General features: G+C 44.8%; 1 protein-coding gene and 1 pseudogene across 2 annotated transcripts in view; one reads left to right on the top strand and one right to left on the bottom strand.

Moving 5' to 3' along the window:
• Positions 1 to 16460, top strand: part of exoc2 (exocyst complex component 2) — a 102229-nt gene that overhangs the window by 67300 nt on the left and 18469 nt on the right. The gene's annotated exons all lie outside the window — the stretch shown is intronic.
• The window catches only part of LOC114781112 (LIM homeobox transcription factor 1-alpha-like), a 13678-nt pseudogene continuing 9444 nt past the window's right edge, over positions 12227 to 16460 (bottom strand).

Genomic DNA, 16460 nt, shown 5'->3' with positions numbered 1-16460 from the left:
GTGTTTACAGGGAAGGTGTGTCTGGACACGTCTTCGTCTCCCTCGCTCTTTCTGCAGAATTTCCAGGCCACCTCTGTCTCTCCAGATTCACAATCCTTGTCCTGCATCACATCCAGCCTCTGCAGTGAGCATGATGGTTCCTGACACTTTTTTCCTCAGATGCCATTCCAGTTCACTACAGATTGGTCAGAACAGAGCGGTGGCGTACAGTGGAACCTTCCAGATCCACCTTCACCATCATCCAGGCGCTCGATCTTGTGTGTGAGCTGCTGTGTAGAGAGCCGGGCCCTATTTTACTGACTTAATCCTGTGTGCTGGAGTAAAAATGAAGTGATTGTCACTGTGATACACAGCACAGCACACGGTGACACTGTATTTAACCATCACCCTTGGTGAGCAGTGGGCACCATGACCAGCGCCCGGGGAGCAGTGTGTGGGGACGGGACCTTCATCAAGGGGACCTTCTGATTACAGGTCCGCTTCCTTAACCACTAGGCCACCACTGCCCACTGTAGTGTGTATAATTAGCAGAAATCTATAAATATTGCGTCTAAATACGACTCCTTTGTAATTAATAATAGTGAAAATAACTATCAACCTATCTATGTATCTAAGGCCAGGGGGCTAATACGTCAAGATGTTCGTATTCTCGTATTCTCAGAACCTCCAGTACTGCTCACCTGGTCCCTCCATCTCTGAAGGTAAAAGGAAGACGCTCATCTAGACTCTTCTCCGTCTTGGCCCCTCGGTGGTGGAATGAACTTCCAGCTCAGTCACTGAGCACCTTCACACGGCAGCTCAACACCTTCCTCTTTAGAGAAGATTTAGATGAACTTGTAACTTTCTTATTGTCGAACTTGTGTACAGAATCTACAACAGAGTGAATAAAAAGATTGTATTCATAGTTGGGGGTCCTAGTGAACCAGAACTGATCACTTCATCCATGGTGACATGGAAGCCCGTTGTAAGTTGCTCTGGATCAGGGCGTCTGCCAAATGCCGTAAATGTAAATGTTCTTCATCTGATTAAATAGTGCCACCATCTGGCTGGACTGTGTACTGCAACTTGCTTCTCCAAACGCTCGACTTATCAGGTCTGGGGATTTAATCAATATTCTCCATTAAATAGGAACCCACATTGTGAATAAAAGAGAAAATCCATTTTTATGGGTGATGCATTTTCTTCACTTATCACTACAGCCAACACCACACCCAACATTTTTTTACCTCACGAAAGTCAGTAAGTGAAAAGTGAAGTGATTGTCACTGTGAAACACTGCAGTACATTATATATTTGTGTGTGTGGGTTTTGCTCTTGGGCACCTCACTATGTTAAATACAAATGTTAAAATTTGCCAATGATCAATTACATTGTTGTGGTAATAAAGGTTCATAAAGAAAAATAATTGAATGTTTTATGTAATAATAAAATGTTTGATGTTTCAGGGTGGGAAAACGAATCAAAGCTTGAAAATTCCACCTGACTTATTTACGCTGTAAAAAGATCAACCTAAAAAGTTTTTCAATAGTTAAAGCACCTGGTATTCCCAGTTAGTCTCCCTTCCAAGTACTAACCAGACCCAAATTCTTTAGCTTCCTAGAGCAGACGAGATGGGGTGTGCTTCGGCTGGTATGGCTGTAAGCAAACGTTGCATAAATATGTTTGACTGTTAAAAAAGGGGGGGGAGATTAAAGAAACATCGGAGTTACTTTAGAAAAAAAAAATAAAACGATGTAAAATAATTCAACTTAAAAAATTTTCATTGGTTTAAGATTACAGCCTCTGGAATACCGAGGTAGTCTCCCATCCAAGTAGTAACCCATGGTATGGCAATAGGCAAACTTTTCTTAAATATGTTTGGCTCTTAAAGAAAAAAAAAAATAGGGGCGAAAAAAAATCAAAGATTGAAAATTTCCCTTGAATTACTTTACAGAAAAACTTACATGGCGGTGTAAAAAAATCAACCTAAAAAAGTTTTTCAATTGTTAGAGCACCTGGTATTCCCAAGAAGTCTCCCTTCCAAGTACTAACCAGACCCAAATTCTTTAGCTTTCTAGAGCAGACGAGATGGGGTGTTGCTTCGGCTGGTATGGCTGTAAGCAAACGTTGCTTAAATATGTTTGGCTATTAAAGAAGAAAAGAAAGAAAAAGAATAGGGTAGAAAAACGAATCAAAGATTGAAAAACCATCTGAGTTACTTAAGAAAAAAAAAAAATAAAGCGATGTAAAAAAAATTCAACTTAAATAAATTTTCATTGGTTTAAGATTACAGCCTCTGGAATACCAAGGTAGTCTCCCATCCAAGAACTAACCCATGGTATGGCAATAGGCAAACTTTTCTTAAATATGTTTGGCTCTTAAAGAAGAAAAAAAAAGGGGCGGAAAAAAAAATCAAAGATTGAAAATTTCCCTTGAATTACTTTAGAAAAAAAAATAACAAGGTGGTGTAAAAAAAACAACCTAAAAAGTTTTTCAATTGTTAAAGCACCAGGTATTCCCAAGAAGTCTCCCTTCCAAGTACTAACCAGACCCAAATTCTATAGCTTTCTAGAGCAGACGAGATGGGGTGTTGCTTCGGCTGGTATGGCTATAAGCAAACGTTGCTTAAATATGTTTGGCTAATAAAGAAGAAAAGAAAAAAAAAGATTAGGGTAGAAAAACGAATCACAGATTGAAAAACCATCTGAGTTACTTTAGAAAAAAAAAATAAAGCAATGTAAAAAATTCAACTTAAATACATTTTCATTTGTTTAAGATTACAGCCTCTGGAATACCAAGGTAATCTCCCATCCAAGTACTAACCCATGGTATGGCGATAGGCAAACTTTTCTTAAATATGTTTGGCTCTTAAAGAAGAAAAAAAAGAAAATTTAATATTTCCCTTGAATTACTTCAGAAAAAAGTAACAAGGCGGTGTAAAAAAGTTCCTGCTTAATTAATAATAACGTTAATTAATTAAAAACCGGACCTGGCGACATACTGGTCAAACTGGTCTTTTTAAATTGTGGACTGCAGCACTGAAATCAGTGACTAAGCTGTTCTGACCTTGAGGGGAAGTTCATTCCACCACCGAGGGGCCAAGATGGAGAAGAGTCTAGATGAGTGTCTTCCTTTTACCTTCAGACATGGAGGGACCAGGCGAGCAGTACTGGAGGCTCGGAGTATACGAGGTGCAGTGCGAGGTGTAATAAGGGCTGTGAGGTAGGATGGTGCTACTCCATGTTTGGCTTTGTAGGCCAGCATCAGTATTTTGAACCTGATGCGTGCAGCTACTGGGAGCCAGTGGAGGGAACGTAGCAGAGGGGCGGTGTGGAGAACTTGGGAAGGTTGAAGATCAGTCGTGCGGCTGCATTTTGTATGAGTTGTATATACAGATCCATGTTTTTTATGTGAATGGTGCTGTGAATTTCACTTCTGAAATACAGTATATGGGCTGTGACCGAAGATATAATGTTACATGGGGATTGAATGGAATTATAAATGAGTGCATGAGAGGTGAATTGCATAAAGCTATAGCCATTCCAACAGGCTAGCCTGAGCCTCTTCGACACTGTGCGAGATTATAACCCTAGACAAATTAAATGTGCTTTGTAACTTCCACTTAAACTCCTCCCTGGATGTTGGGCGCACTGGCTTCAGGAAAACACACGGTTTTATTTGCTGGTGGCATTATCCTCGGGTTTTTAACTATGGAGTCGCTGACGACTAGAGCCGATGGTTTGTGGCACTCAGTGGTTGCCTCGCTGAGGGGGGAAAGCAGCTCTAAACGTGAAATATAGTACCACTGTGCAGGATCAATTCCTTCTCTTATTCTTTGGACTCTATTTGCAAGAAAAACATGAAGCCTGCAGGCTTCATTATTGATGTAACCCAAGGCCACCTGGGAATCTGCCTAAAAATACTCTTCATCAACCCAGAGCTCCAAATGCTCCTTTAGCCTTGTGCTGACTGCTGCAGAAAGCACAGCATCTGTCAACTCTAACCTTGGTATTGATATAACCTTAGTTGGTGAAACCCTTGCTTTACCCATCACCAAGGACAAATATTAAACTTTTCTTTTCCTCCACAGACTTGTCAGCAAACTTCAGGCATTTGGAGATCGAGTGTCTTTCTCCACACCATGTGCATGTGACAGAGTTTGAAGAAAATGCAACAGGAGATGTTACTTTCTTGACTGTGTTTGTTTTCTCAGAGTTGTTCACCTCATCATGGGGAGTTTCCATCACTGTACTTCAAGACTTCAGGACTTTTATTGTCATTGTACAGCTACCTGGACAATCAAATTAGCCGGCAAGACCACAAAGATGCAAGAAAACAAGACAAAAAAACAGTATAAACACACTACATACACAGTACATAGGTACAAGAGACATGAATATGATAAATAAGGGGGGAAGGGCTTTGGTCAGTAGAAATAAGTGAAACTGTTGGGTAAATTGGTAATTGCACATTGCCAGGATATTGCGCACAGGCCCATAGTCAATAGCAGCAGTGAGATGACTGTATGGAAGAAATCTGCACACACACACACACGTTAAGAGCTCTGACTGCTCATGGGTAGAAGCTATTCTTTAGTCTGTTGCCTGAGGTTTCAACATTTATGGCAAATGCATGTCTGTATATGGCTTTTCTTCCTTATGCTTCTTCCAAAGCATGAACGGATGTTACCGCATTACATGCAATTTCAGCTTCTTGGGCAAAGAATTCTTCAAATTCAGTTTGCTGCAACTGTTTTGTGACATAATGATTCCAGCGAGAGGTCACCCGATCTGGGAGTTTTTGGACCAACCTTTGGTTCTCCTCACAGTCATTTAACACTGTCATTCACAGCCCTTTTACATGTGGCATGGCATAGCTGCATTACAGGCTTCACTTGGATCTTCTTCACTGCTTTGCAGCTATAACTTGGAGATTCCTACATTTCGTTGCCCTGTACTTGTACATGTGTAATGACAATAAAGTTGAATCTAATCTAATCTAATTCCTCTGATTTTCCAGTCTACTAAGTCCTTGTCTTTGAACAGTAATAGTCTCCTCCATATCCACCTCAACCTGCTTTGCTGCTAACAGTGCAGCTCTTTTTGCTGCAATGCTTTGCTGCACAGATGAATTACATGAATGATTGCAATGATCAGTAGTTTCAGAGGTCCCAAATATTGACTGGACATATTCTCTTCTAAGCACTGTGCTTCTGCCTTAGCTTCAAACTCTTCTAGGTCCACTTCACTTAATTGCACAAATTCATTAACCCCGTTAGATCTTCTTTTACTCCATCTTCCTTCTAATCTCAGTAGAAGGTGCTGACTGATATCGGATATTTTCATAAGCATGTTTCACTTGTGTTTCCTGCTCTTCAACAGAGTCCATCATGTCACTCAACTCTGGGGTCGCGAAGTTTGGTACGCTCTTTCCAGCTTTCATATAGCTTTATGAATTTACTCTCCTTCTGAGAAATTTCTTGTTGTTTAAGCTCTAGCATTTTGGGGGTTTGCTCCCATTCCCTAGAAGATTTCCTCAGTTCAACTCTTGAGGCAGCGGAGGGAAGTTTTTTCAACACGTGTTTCTATTTTAGCATGAATATCACCTATAGATGACTCTCCTTTTGATGTCATCAATATGTGATTTTAACTGATCACTCAACACTATATCTTCTGCCTTAAAGGATTAATTTATAGAATCATCCACTGTGGCACTGTGGCATCACAGAATTATTGATGCATGTACATTTGACCGCTTGCTTTATATCATTTTAAATGCTTTTCTAAGTATTAATATTTAATAATAATTAACTCAAATTAACTTCAAATCAGAACATTCATAGTAATACCACTAAAAGTCAGAACAGTTATGTCAGTGTGACCTTTCTACTCCAACGCATGTATGTTGGGTTTTTTGCACTTTAAATGTCCAGATGTTAGTTTTACTGCTCGAACCTGCCACTGACTGCAACGCTGCACTCCTGATGAGAATAGTTACTGCACTTTGACCTCTGCAGAACCGAGAACTGCAGAGCGGTTTCCACGGCGAATGTCCGGTAACCGGCGGGCCTCTTCACCAGGCGTCTAATCCGCAAACCTCCTCTCAGCGCGTCGCAGGCCGTACTGGCGTTACGCTTTCACTTTAGCTGCACGGGTCCGATGAACCAGTGGCCACGCTTCGTACTGATGTTTTATAGAAATTTGTGAGCCCAGAGTCACCAATTCTCTTCACGCTCTGAACCTGGCAAAGTCTATGGTGGCCAAGCGGCTAAGGAAGTGACCCTGTACCCAGAAGTGACCCTGTCATGGCTGCTCACTGTGTCACTATGCTGCAGTGTTTCAAAATGACAATCACGTCACTTTCAGAACTGCTGTATCTCTCGTGCACAAAGACCCATGGAAGCCATGCCGGCCATCGGGTGTCCAGCCCAGGTGTCTGTCTGGTTTACACACACCACACACACACACACACACACACACACACACACACACACACACACATATGATTCACTTCAGAATCAGAATCAGAATCGCATTTATTGGCCAAGTATGTGAACACATTTTATTCTGGTTGATGGTGTCTCACACACAACAATATAAAAACAACAATATACAACATAATCATATATCTTATATATATCAAATATCTTATATACAGAAACAATACAAGTGTACATAAAGTGCAGTTGCATTGATGTAGGTGTTTAGCAGTGTGACAGTACAGCTGTTTAGGGGGTGACGGCGAGGGACAAGGCTTTTGGATCGCCTGCAGAGGTCAACAGGTCAAAAAGTCTGTGTCCAGGGTGTGCGGGATCTGTGATTATTTTCCCAGCCCTATTCCTGGTTCTGGAGAGGTACAGGTCCAGGATGGAGGGCAAGGGGACACCGATGATCTTGACTGCTCCATGCTAGACTGTGATGGAGGAACACAGGACAGAATCAATGAGGGTATAATGATACAGGACCACATAAAAAAGATGCATCACTTTTAATGTCATTTTTTGGGAACTAGTGATCTATCCTTATACTCATGACATTTAGATTCATGGCTGTGTTACTGGCTTTTCCCCCTGGTCTGTAATGAGGTATGCAGTCCAGCGCTGCCCCCTGGAGGTGGATCCTCAGTGGGTCGGGTTGAACTGCAGCCCTCACATACCACATGTCCCCTTCCTCTCTGGGTCCAGCTGCAGGCTGGAGTGCGATCATGGCTTGCAGAGACGCAGAGATGCATCTGGCCAATAGAGTGAGAAGCCGCAGTCCTGTCAGGCAGAGAAACACTTCCTGTGTCACTGGGAAGACGGTGACAGGCCAGATTTTTATACATCTCACTGTTTCCCCCCTTCCCAATGCACACAGCAGTCCGTTGTCCTCCTTTCACTCCTCTGGGTATCTCCATGTCCTGCTCAGACCTGGCGGCTCCTTTCACTTTCAGCTCTCAGACCTCCTTCTGCTAACAGGCAGCGGCTGAATGGAACTGCCGAGCTGAGCTGCACCTCCTCTGGCCGTTTGAACCACCATCCCCATCTGCACAGGCAAGCTTGTCATGCTGGTTTCATTTAGTAAATGCAAACAGAACAACAACAGCCAGGACGGCATTTTTTATTCTTATATTCTCTCCTCAAGACATTTTGACTCAAGACATTAGCCCGGTACCCTAACTAGGACAGCCTAACTAGGGTGAATTTAACACTCTCTGTGTCTAACAGGGGGACTGTGTGATAAAGTGGACTTAATAATTGACACTGCGTCTGGGACTTTAACAGAAGACCAGAGACAACAGATGTGTTTTCAGTTTAGATTTAAACGCTGAGTCTGTGTCTGAGTCCCGGACACTGACAGGCAAGCCGTTCCACAACTGCGGAGTTCTATAGGAGAAGGATCTGCTCCCAGCTGTGACCTTCTGCACCTTTGGTATCAGTAGTGACCCCGCACCCGTTGATCGAAGGGGGCGTGGCGGTTCGTAAAGAACCAAAAGTTCACTCAGGTACTGCAGGGCGAGACCATTTAGAGCTTTATGGGTCAAATGTAGGATTTTGTAGTCAATCCTAAATTTGATGGGTAACCAGTGCAGTGATTGTAAGACTGGGGTGATGTGGTCAAATTTCCTGGTTCTGGTTAGAACTCTGGCTGCAGCATTCTGGACTAATTCAGTCTGGGGCACTGGAATTGAACCCAGCATTTGAGGAACATTAATTTTCTGAGTGTAAGGTTATTGAATTATTTAATTCAAGTCACTAAGTACGTACATCCTATTCACCTTTTACGAGGAAAAGAGCATCACTCTACATATAACTGTTATTGAACTCCATATAAACTTGCACTAACCTGTAAAAGTGTGTAGACATGTAAACCTTTGCTTTGTTGTTTTCTGTTAACAAGAATTTTTTTTTTATATCTGAATCAAAAGAGCATATGTCTCCCAAGAACATCAGTCTGATCCATCCACCTTCTGTTTGATGGGGAACTTTTTAAATACCTTTTCCTTTTATTGTAGAGAATCCCCTCACTGGTGGGATTCTGTAAATGGAATAGTCTTTGTTTTCAACTTAATTTGTGCACAAAATACAGTTTATTACCTTTGTTCAGATGCAAATGTACAGTAAATAGGCATATGCTATTGTGAAATAAATTATTCCGTTATGTAAATCAAGTTACATTCTTTAGATGTACTGAAGAATGTAAATTCCTTGATTTTCCATCACATACACAGTGACCCAGATATGTGAATGCAGTTTTGGTTCGAAGTGACCTTGAACGTGGCATGCAGCTTATTTAGAGGCGTATATCAGGGAATGGATCAGATGGAACAATAACCACAGTTCACCTGCCGGGAGGTCGGTCGCACACCCGCTGCACCTTCAGCCTCGTCCCGGCGGACAGGACACGCAAGGTTCGGGCATGGTGACCAGCGACACCTGCTCTCGCCCTGAGTCTGGCACGGGAACCCGTGCCCGGACCGAGTGGTCGGTGCCAGCAATACCGGCCATGACCCGTGGGGAGAGCGAGGCGAAGCAACAGCACATCTATCTTCAGAGGTGGTGCGATGAGGGAGGAAACCTGATTTAATCCTGGCTTCAGTGCAGAACCCTGTATTATCAGCCAATTCCACTACACTATATTACACCATCCCAACTCAACCCGAACTCTCACAAACACCCGAGTGCCGCCGATTACACAGGGCCGCCTGTGGCTTAGGCAGGATGGGGGGGGTGACACAAACAGGAAGAAAAAGACTACCTGGTATTGATACGTCTTAATATGAAAAGAAGAAACCAACATGAATTTACCTGCTTAGTAAAGCCTAGTAAGTAGTAGTAGTAACTATACCAACGATACGTAACTTTCCTATCAGGCCACCTCGGTGCACCCCCCACCCCCCTTTCCCCGTGGCACAGTAGCGCCTCCTAGAGCCTGTCAGCTACCAGCCTAGAAAATTCAACAAGGTGGTAGTAGCCTAGTGGGTAACCCACTTGCCTGTGAACCAGAAGACCAGAAGTGATTGTCACATGTGATACACAGCAGCATAGCACACGGTGCACACAGTGAAATGTGTCCTCTGTATTTAACCATCACCCTTGGTGAGCAGTGGGCACCATGAAACGGCAACCTTCTGATTACGGGGCCACTTCCTTAACCGCTATAGCAGTATTGTGTCTGGTTAAAATACATCACAACCACCAATAAAAAGGAATCCTGTAATTATTCACGCTATCCTGCTACTTGTAACAAAATCTTTCATAAGTCTTTATTAAACCCATCCATAGGAGCTACGAGCATCAATTCTAGCACAGAGTAAGTTATCTTCTGTTTTAATGTTACAACCAATTCACAACTTGTTTGAGACAAACAGTGACACCCTCATGTTGGGGGGGGGGCATTAGACAGTAAAATTTTCAGGAGTAATTCCAGACATTAAATATTAACACATCCCACTGCTTATGCTCACAATATATGTCACAATATATGCCGCACTTCGCACAAAGGAGCTGAACTGTAGCTTTACGCGTCCTGTGTTGTGCTTGTTGAACTCGTGCATTAAAAACTACGTACACGCCGCGCCGCTCTGCACTCTGGGTGTGAGTAGCAGCAGCCCCCCCATCGTTGGACTGAACCACTGAGGACTAAATCTTTCACTTCTTATCACGCTCAAACTAGCACAACTTTTTGTACTGTGCGTTCAACAAGCATGAATATATCGTTCAAGTAAAAAATCTTTTGTGTTTCATGGGTTTTTGCCGGATGGATGCAAGGGGGCGCCACGTAAAATTGGTTTGGTCAGCAGGTCTACGAGCTGGTCCCAGTGGACAAGGAACATGGGTGGCGCAGCTACAGAATCCTCTACAGTTCCATTCTGCCTGGTCACTTCTCCAAAAGGACACTTCAACGTCAACCAATATCCAACTTCACATGAATTATGTTCTTAATGAAATATGAAATAATTGTGTACAGTTTATAAAGCCGGGTCATCAGATCGGTTCTGAACATCCTGCAGGCCCATGATGGCATCCTGCTCCACCTGCTCCATCCTGCGGTAAGCGCGGCTGCATCTGTTTGTGCGCCGGCGCTGCGTGACGCCAATTATCCCGGTTAAAAGACAGAGGGTTTGTGGCGCGGCTTGGCTCGCTCGCCGTAATAAATTACCGATGGGCTGACAGGCCGCCGCTTGGCCGCCGTCGGAATAATAACGAGCGCATCGCCGCCCGCTGCGGCCGCATGATGCCCGCTTGATTATTTTTCCTGCGTCCGGGTGCCAGGGGCGCGTCAGGGGTACCCCAATAACCTCAGCCCCCCCCCCCCCCCCCCCCCCCCAATAACCGCCCTCGTCCGAAACGGCAGTAATTCGGCAGTCAGACTGCAGAACCCGGGCCCTCCGGGGGCAGTGGAGAGTCCTGCATGGGGCCTCTGGTTTTCAGACCCGGTGAAACTTGAGCCCGCGTTCACGGTCGGGTCAGCTCGGGGGCGAGGAGGGGGATATTGGAGTTTGGGCCTCTGCGGCCCCCGGCACATTCCTCCCGGACTGACCGTGTGGGTGGTCCGTGCAGGTCTAAAATATGTTCAGGACTGCGAACAAAGACCGTGTTCACCTGGACGGGGTCTGTGTGTGACTCCTGGAGAAGATACAAACAGGAGAGACAAGGTGTGTCCCGGTGTGGATTAGTGCACCAGCCACAGCTGAACCCAGCATCTGCGAGCTGCTGGGGGACCGAGCTGACTCACCTGCAATCTGCAGGCCTGACCCCTGTCCCACCCGGACGGTGGCTGCAGATGGGGCTGTCTGGAGCCCCGTTCTCAGGAGATGAGCTGGAGCGGATTGGTGGATAAGATGTGATGACAGCCTGCCCAAGCCGTCACCTGCCTCTGGCACTCTGAACATTCTGTTAAAAATGGGAGCTTTGGAATGATCAGATGAGGCGTTCAATGAATTTAAAAAGCTCATTGTGTCATGATGAATTGTAGAAATTATATGCATGTGCATGTGCAGTTATCGAATAAACAATGAAATCTAAAATAAAATGTCCGACTTCATTTGTTTGATGCATTTTGAGCTCACGCTTTTGCAGACCTTGGCATAGATGCATTTGTTCATTGTAATAATAACATTGTACAAGGCTTCCCCTTTCCATAATGTATAGCTATATATTGTATTTGTGCATTTGTACATTTCTTCATTTATCAGCACAATTGACTTATAATGTATGCCAATTATGCTAATAATTGTTCATGGTCATAATAGTCACACTTTTACTGCTTTATGTTAATCCCTGATCTGGTCGCTGCCGGCCAACTGTTCTGGTTGACCTGATTGGCTTAAAATTGATCTAATTGTATAATGTTTGGTTTTGATAAATGCAGAAAGGCAATTCCAGGATTTTCAATATGTTTTACAAAGCTACAGTGAATGAAGATTAATTTGATGGTTTTGTTGATACTGTTTTGTGGGTGCAGAGGGAGAGACGGGGAGAAATGACACTCGAAAAGCACATCGTGTTATAGCATTCAAGTCATTTAATTCAGTCAGTTTGGATGCCTCAGCATACAGCTCTCGGGGATGCAGCTATGGAACGCTTATAAATACAGAACGGACGATACATAAAGAGACACCAAAAGAGAAGAATGAGCGCCAACACCCTGAGCAAGGGAATTGGAAAGTGAAGTGACAGTGGGCAGCCATGACAGGCGCAGTGTGTGGGGACCTCAGGGGCCGCTCCCTTACCCGCTAGGCCACCACTGCCACACCGTCCCAGTGATGATGCATGTATTTGTAAGGTGGATTAAAGAATCTGTGTATTCGAACTGTACATGCAAACTGAGAGAGTTGGGTTATAAATCCATCTCAGGATGTAAAGTAGGACTCCTGCATGGAATACAGCCGATCAATGGGTGTCAGGAGGGAGGGGTCACTTGGTGACACGTAGTCACCAAGGTGATGAAGGGGGTCCCCATCCAACTCACAGTAAAGTCCCTCACAGCCTGGAGGGGGGATAAAGTCAGCATTAGCTCAGCGCCCAAGCTAACATTATAACACACAAGTAGTACACACAAATAAAGAATGTGTCTTTACCATAGGGGTGCATGTGGTCGCCAGGCATTTGTGGGGGGGTCAGTCCCTGTCTGAAAGGGTCCATTTTAAAACCCTGTGCCTCCATGGCGATAGTCTGCTGAAGGGGCAGTGAGGAGAAGGCAGCCAAACTCTCAAGGTCAGGGGTCAAGCCACCACAAGGGGGCACTGGCAGACAGAAATAGAGTATTTGGATTTATTTTAGCCCTTAAACCTGCGTCAACAAGGAAGAAGGGACATCCTATTTAATTAAACGTCATGATTAATATCACATATCACAGGCTGCCAAGTTCTCACCATGTTACCCGTTTCCTTGGAAAACTGCTCTGGAATGCTGATTGGCTGTCAGTTAGTTCATACAAAAAGCATAAAGAAAGTGTTCTGTATTAAATGTATAGGTACCAGCGTGGAGTCCCTGTCCGTCCTGCATGCTATGTGGGGACGGCTGCTGCTGCTGTTGCTGCTGCTGCTGACGCCGCGCCAGTTTCTTCATCTGCGCATATTAAAATAATAAAGTACTACTCCCACCTGACAGACCACAAACACAGCCTCTGTGTTAAAGACGTTCTGCATCCAGTAAATACACACACACACACACACACACACACAAACCTGAGAAAAGTCAGGAAAGGAAATACCAGGGCTAATCTCCCAGATCTGTCAGAGAAATGTCAACAGTTTCCTACATGAAACGTTAACATGCATTACTGCCCTGCTGGCACCGCCGCACTGTGCCGAGTTGTGGACGCTGATGTACTGAATGTGTGTGTGTGTGTGTGTGTGTGTGTGTGTGTGCGTGGTCAGATATCCCGTTACCTTGGCTCTTTGGTTCTGGAACCAGACCTGAACGACCCGCACACTCAATCCTGTCTCGGCTGCCAACGTTTCTCTGACCTTAATCAAAGCGGGAGAGAGAACGTGGATGAATGGAAGAGGGAAAGCAGGTGAAACAGAATGACCTTCATGCTCCTTAGGGCTCGTGGACTGGCATCTGTGCCTTTAAGCACCTGCGGTGTCCTGTGGGTTCCTGAGAACAGGTGTAGGGGCTTCACTGTACTAAAACCTACTACTCTGCACCATACCACACCATCATATTCATCCAGACCACATCATACTACGCCATATAATCTGTGTGTGTGTGTGTGTGTGTGTGTGTGTGGTTACCTTTCTGCACGGCTTGGAAGACACCTCAAAAGACGCCTTGAAGGCCCGTCTCTGCTGAGTTGTCAGGATAGTCCGTGGTCGTTTTGGCCGCTTGTGGTCCAGATCTCCTGTTTTGTTATATTCAGTCCCTGCCTTAGCGTTGCCTTCCTCATCGATGCCCTCGTCGTCATCATCATCGTCATCACTTTTACCTAGGCAGACAAACCAGAAGGAACTGTCTGACCGTTTGAGGCTAGATGTTATTATAGATGTGACTGCATTTAGAGAGATGAGAGTTTACCAGACAGACTCGTCTCGGGACTCCCCGTCCCACGGTGGTAGTCGGCAGCGCAGAGCAGCGTCCCTTCCCTTAACACGCACTGGTCTCCACTCTGCAGCCGCTCACCGCAAGCAAACACCGCACCTGAAGCACCGTACGTGGTACCACCGCCTTCCCAGCATGCATGACCATCTCCGCTGGCCAGATGACCTCATCACAACCCCCACAATGCACGGCAAAAAGCCTTCAGAAACAGAGGAAATAGCACTGGTGAAAGTTGGTGTGTATGCATGATTCTGATTGAAACTTGATGTGTTTGAATAAAGTTATCAACAGAAAGTAAAGAAAAAGGTTTGAAGTCCTCTATGCATGGTGTGTACAGAGATTGAGTGGACTATGATGCTTTGGGTGAGGTTCTGCTGGAGAATCTTGGGGCCTTCATCAAATGGATGCTGGGCTGGTAGTAGCCCAGCAGGCAAGACACATACCTAACAACCAGACCCAGGTTCAAAGCCCACTTACTACCATGGTGTCCCTGAGCAGGACACTTACCTCAAGAGGTAATATCGAGTATTCCGCTGTAAAACCTACCCTCTGCTGACCAAAGTGACCTCCAACCTCTTGTCAATCATGTTGAAGGGTGTGTGAAATACTGCCCCCCTGGCTAAATCTCACAGCTGTACCTTTAAGGTGCGGGCAAAAAAGTACAAACACACACACACACTCCACAGGCAGAATCTTAGCTCCTGGCAACAGTATCCAAGGGCAGTTTAGCAGACAGCCTCCTATCCCAGGCTCCTGTGCTGCGTTGGAAAGCACCTCCCCAGGCTGTGGCTCCAGCCCCTGGGGTAGAATCCGTCCGAATTAGACCCCCCCCCCTTTTTGCTTGAGCCTCTTAACTCTGCTTAACCAAACCAAGACAAAAGCAGGATCTTGCCTTACACACCAAAACTCATCTTCACTGCCAGCTGAAAACACATGGATGAGTCCAGGGTGTATTTCTCATGTGGAATTGCGGATGTATTTATGGAAAGGTTCCGGGTATGCAAATTAGATTTTTTTTAAAAATAGTTTTCCCTATTTTCTTTCGGAGTGATCTTGGTTTCAGAAATGATTTGAACTGCATCCTATTTTACTCTTGAATCTGGGTAATAACTACATTGGAGTGATGGGGAGAGATTTTGTTAATCAGCTCCATATGTAGAACCTGATCCACACAAAACGCACGGCATTCCTCTAAGGATGAGTGCAAAACGCTACTACCCAGAATCCCGCATTGTTGAGACCTCTTAGCGTTGCCGTGAGGTTGCCAAGGAACCCTCTGAGCCAGTTTTTGGAACTCATTCACCGGGGACCGGACCCAAACGTCTGTCTGAAGGAGTCTATGGTACACGACTGATAGAAGGATTCGAATCGTGAACTGAGCGATGACCTTCATCCAAGATGAGCTTTATTAAACCACAAGGCTTTATGAGAAAGGCCCTGATGTGTCCCAGAAAACCATCAGCAGAATGAAAGGCTTACAGTACACATCACATGACATCACAGACTATTAAAAAAAAATCATTTCATATCCACTCAGCTTCTCTCCCGTTTAATTTTCCAGCATTCCCATTGGTGCTATATCAGGTAGGAGGTTCACCGTCAACCACACACTCAAACAGAGAGCGAGTCGGTCATGGTGCAATCAGAAGAAAGCTATTAGTGATGTCATCGACAGCAGTGAGAAGTGAACGGCTGGACTCAACCTTCTGAAGCCCCTATATGCTCTATTAGAACATTATGAAGTCATGGGGGTCACCAAACCATGGGCAGATATAGAATAAGTGTAAAGATGATCAGTTTCAGTTGTTAAAGGTTTTGCATCGTGTGATGGAGCTAAAGTGGCCTGAGCAGAGGTGGCCAAGCGGTTAAGGAAGCGGCCCCGTAATCAGGAGTCCAGACCTCTGAAGATGTGCTGTATTATCTGGTGTAAGTCCTGTAACTTGTGAGGTGCGACTTTCAGCACATCCCACAGATACTAAACTGGACGAAGATCTGGAATCTCAGAATTGTTCTCTTGAGACATTTTGTTACCTATTGTTACTTGGACCTAAATCTGGCAGAAGGAATCAATCTAACCTCTCAGACAATATTGATGGGACTCCCACCACCATACGTACAACTGCCGAAGACCTGGGAATCAAAATAAATAGTCATTTATCTGTCAAGCATCACATAAGCAACATTAGTAGCTGCATTCTTTCACCTCCACAATATAAAGACGAACGCTCACCAGGCTTGAGGCAGAAAAACCAAACTAACATACGAAGGTCAACATAGGCTGGTCCCCGAGTACCAGAGCAGCTTCTTAACGGACGTCTGGTCTACCTGAGAATTACGTTCACAAGACTGCGGGCTCTTACTGGTACTGAGAATGAACAAGTTCTCAGCAGGAGGACGGGCTTCTGCTACAGAGCTCTTCTGCTCTCCAACCTTCCTGTTAATGTTCGGAACTCAG

Source organism: Denticeps clupeoides, unplaced genomic scaffold (genome assembly GCF_900700375.1).
Source record: "Denticeps clupeoides unplaced genomic scaffold, fDenClu1.1, whole genome shotgun sequence".
NCBI lineage: Eukaryota > Metazoa > Chordata > Actinopteri > Clupeiformes > Denticipitidae > Denticeps > Denticeps clupeoides.
This window is presented reverse-complemented; position numbering and strand designations above follow the sequence as displayed.